Here is a 4402-nt window from a genome sequence, read left to right on the forward strand (position 1 = left end):
AGCTTAGTAAACATCTAACAGATATTCGTGAAGCTACGGCTATTTTTGTTTCTGGCATTCCCTGATAAAATGTTTTACATTCGTAAGCAAATAGTTACAAGTGATGACGAATTACCAAAGTGAAACACAGAGCCCCCCTCACTTTTTTTTTTATGAATTGCGCTGCGAGTAACTCTCAAATGGTAACAAATTAATCAACCTTCAAAGTGAATATTCCGTCAACGAGAACCGTATATATGTGGGCTTAGATCGGCTTAAAAGATAGATATGTCTTTATTTATGCATTTTACGATTTTAAATCTTGAATTAAAAGCGAATCACGGGAACAGGTATATTAAATCTTTTGTCGGAGACACCTAGTAGCACATAAAAATGCACACACAAAAATATATATTAACCCACTAACTGCTGATTCGCCGTAGAGTCCGATCCGCCTCCAATAGTCGAATGTGAGTGAGTGTGCCGTATATGGAGTACGGTTTGCAAAAATTCCGCGCGCGTTTAGAGCAGTCTCAGTCAATGGGTTAAAGTTCATAAAATTGTAAATAAATAACAGTTCTCTTAACTACAAAAACACTACATTAAAATATCAAGAATTTGAATAACCGTGTGCTTATTTTTTGTCGGAGTTTTAATTTTTACATACCTATTCTATCTATATTGTGACACAATTATATTAATATTTTAAACTACTTGATTTAAAGAAGGATATAGTTTTCTAATTGCTGAAATTCGCGCTAGCTTTTCCTCACTTTGAAATCATAAGACTAGAGAAAAGGCAGTTAGTTAAAACCACTCACTGCCACCTCCCTAGTTACTCGTTACATACGAACACTGCGACCAAACGTCACATTGTAACGCCTCCACTCAATCCTTCGATTGTAATATTTTTAATATTTTAAATTAGGTTTAACATTTTCTATATCTGTAAAATCTAACAAGTGTTCATATATTTTGTCTTAAAGGTAATAATCCGTATATTCATTCCTTTCCCAGAAAATACCAGAAGTTCTCGAATATAAAAGATTAAATTTAAACCTGAGAGAAGCAAAATTTCTTGACAAATTCCTATTTTACCTCTTACTTTGCATATTGTGCGCGAACCAGGGTTTTAATTAACAAGGAATGTACATTAACAACCGGAGTTGTTTCAAATATCCACATCCAATTGTTTATACCTTAGTCCCTAAGCGAAACCTATTCTTCAAGAACTACAAAACTAAGCAATTGAACTTCGTACAGAGTTAACCTCACTACTTCTTTGAAACTGTTGTAATAGACCTGCTTACCATCATCATCGTGATGTGTGTTTTATTTAACCTGCTTAATGGAACTCAAAATTTCGAAATCCAAATTGTGTTCATGGTGACTAAAAAGCTAACGCTATTCAGTAATCTTTGTTGAAAAGCAGTATAGGTTGGTGCGTTTATGTGTGTTTTCTTATAGCAAAGCCACATCGGACTATCTGCTGAGCCCACCGAGGGGAATTGAACCCCTGATTTTAGCGTTGTAAATCTGTATACATACCGCTGTACTAGCATGGTGGTGTATGTTTTTCAACCTGCTTGATAAAACTCAAACTTTTGCAATCAAAATGATCTTTGTGACTAGAAAAGTTAACGCTATTTAGAAAATTTTGGTTGCTTTAATAGTTAAATTCTAACAAGAACTTAGATAAAAAAATGATGGTACTATTGTCTCTAATATATATAATATTCGTATATTGAAAATACGAAATATACTGTCAGAAGTAACATGCAGGCAACCTCTTTCTAACCTGTATTTATATTATTCCTGAAAATGCATTAGACTTTAATATAAATATTGTACAGAACAAACAAAAAGCATGTATAATTAACAAAGGGGCCCGGCCTGGCCAGGTGGTTAAGGCGCTCGACTCGTGATCTGAGGGTTCAAATCCCTGTCACAAACATGCTCGCCCTTTCAATCGTGGGGGCGTAATAATGTGACGGTCAATCCAACTATTCTTTTGTAAAAGAGTAGCCCAAGAGTTGACAGTGGGTTGTAATGACTAGCTGCTTTCCCTCTAGTCCTACACTGCTAAATTAGGAATGGCTAGCACAGATAGCCCTCGTGTAGCTATGCACGGAATTCAAAAACAAACTTAAAGGTAATAGAGAACAATTGAAAACAAATTTAGAACGATGCCAAAAAACAGTAAGTGCATTAAGTTGATACAGCGTCGTAGACGAGAGAATATCAACAACTTGACGTTTATTAATTTGTACGTTCGACTTATTTGATTTTCAAGCAAAAACAAAAACTCCCATCATAATATTATTTTTATACATGAACGTTGACAAGAAATTAAAATTTACCAGAAAGCATGATGGCTGTTAAGATTTTAATTCAATATTAGTTGAACGTTTTTTTCAATGTTTTCTTTGTTTTTGAGGAAAGCCACTTTGGGTTATCTGCAGCGGGGAATCGAACTCCGGATTTTAGTAAAGTGTAGACCTACCGGTTCCAGTGGTAATTCGCAGAAACAGCTATGTCATTTTGGAATAAAATACATTTTATTACCTTGCTTTTTAATACACAATTTTACGGATAACGTAAGTCGATTCGTGAGTTATTCGTAGTGAAATAAATCTAATTTAATTACCTCCTATTTAACAAATGGAATTATGTAATTTAATTCTATTTTACAATTATCTGCAGTGAAATTATTTTTACTATCCAATAGTTTGTTACTTAATTAGGTTTTATGATTATTCGTAGTGAAAAAAACATTTTTACTAACTCGCCACCTAACAGAGTTTAATACATAATATTATATTTTAATATTATTCATAATTAAATATATTTTATAACCTTAAGATTTAAACACACTGATTCACTAGAGCAGCTCAAAGTGCTTTTACATTTCGAGTTTGTTCGTTGCAGATTTTGTTTTTTACGTGCCACTTATCATTTAAATACTGTTTTCAGCATATGTACACAGCAAATAATGTTGCACTTAACATAATCACAAGGCGTTATAAGAGAATGTTAATGATTATACCGATTAGTATATGCCAGACTGGTATAACACTTCTCGTAGATGGCGTGCATGAGAAACCTTAGTGATTATGTATACACATCCTAAAGCGTATGTAGCAAAATAAATAAATAAATCGTCTCAGCCATAACCATTTAACGAGGCCTCAAAGTGTGTTACAAATATTAAACTATCTTATCACATATCAGCTTACACAGTCGTTTAGGGTAACTAAACATCTTGTGCGTAAATTACTGATAAAACATTCTCTGAGAATGTTGCATGCTCAATCAATCACATACAAATGTTCGAGATGGTATGAACTTCACGATTCATGTATTGTTTGTTAATATAAGGTTTTACGACCATTGTATAAAACACCTGAAAACAGTGAGCATAGATGGTACGTCTTAATCACTATTCCTAATGGTTTATGCCTATACATAATAAGTTTGCATTCAGTTTTTTGTTTAGCCTTTCAGAATAGTCTGTGAAGTAAAACACTGTACAGAACTCACAACTCTTAACATAAACTGTTAAAAAGCAAAATCCATCAATTTATTGTTCAGATATTATTCGACAAAAAAGAAAAGCGTGCATTATATTGCAAGCAGATGCCACGAGAGAGTTGCGACACTAGAAAAACATTCACGGCACATTTTATGCAGTCAGTCAAAAAAAAAAAAGAAATTAGACATAATGAAGGTCACACAAATGGATACCCATTCGGAAAGATTTAAAACTTCTAATATTAGCACGTTCTTAGGAGAGAAGAGGAATGAGCTGGGCACGTGTCAACTTGAAATACTTTCGGATTTGAGTATTCAAATAAATAACCTAAAAGTAAATAAATATACACAAAAACGCAACATCACATATCTCTTAATCTGTTCGCTTATACTCTCTTCTTCAATTTTATTCTACACACACAACGCAATGGCAGATTACAACGCACACATAACCCGACTGGTAAAGTCGAATATACACAAGATGATTTTCACTGTACAAACATTATACAGTAAAAAGTATTTCGGAATAATGAAAAAACAATCATAACTCACACATATCTGACGACAAGACCTGCTATACGTCAGCCTATGCAGTTATAAGAACGGACGGATTACTGTGGCCACCAGGGCCAAAGTCTGGACTGAAACAAACACAGGTATTCTAAGTATATTTCCTTCTTCCCTATGCGGGTAGGGTACTTCATTTTTATGGGCCTAAAATGCTATCTCAGCAATCTCTTGCATCGCCATGAGAGACTGGGCATAACGACAGAGAGCCTGCACAGAAAGCGTCTTGAGCACGCGCACTTATTCGACCAACCGGCGCTGCTAGCTCGGCCCTTGTGCTCGTTCGCACCAATTTTAGCTTGGACGTAACGTTAGTGTAAACGTT

The 4402-nt window shown here is 34.5% G+C and overlaps 1 protein-coding gene across 19 annotated transcripts in view; it reads right to left on the minus strand.

Moving 5' to 3' along the window:
- LOC143246261 (protein FAM117B-like) overlaps positions 1 to 4402 on the minus strand; it is a 212070-nt gene that overhangs the window by 83086 nt on the left and 124582 nt on the right. For 2 of the 19 annotated variants that reach the window (XR_013025893.1, XM_076492698.1), the window contains exon 1: positions 4063 to 4347. The exons of 16 other annotated variants lie outside the window; for them this stretch is intronic. The gene's annotated coding sequence lies outside the window, so the exon portion shown is untranslated. Of the gene's footprint in view, positions 1 to 4062; positions 4348 to 4402 lie in introns of those variants that run through there. One more of the 19 variants, XR_013025890.1, reaches the window with a different exon arrangement.

This window comes from Tachypleus tridentatus, chromosome 3 (genome assembly GCF_004210375.1).
Source record: "Tachypleus tridentatus isolate NWPU-2018 chromosome 3, ASM421037v1, whole genome shotgun sequence".
NCBI lineage: Eukaryota > Metazoa > Arthropoda > Merostomata > Xiphosura > Limulidae > Tachypleus > Tachypleus tridentatus.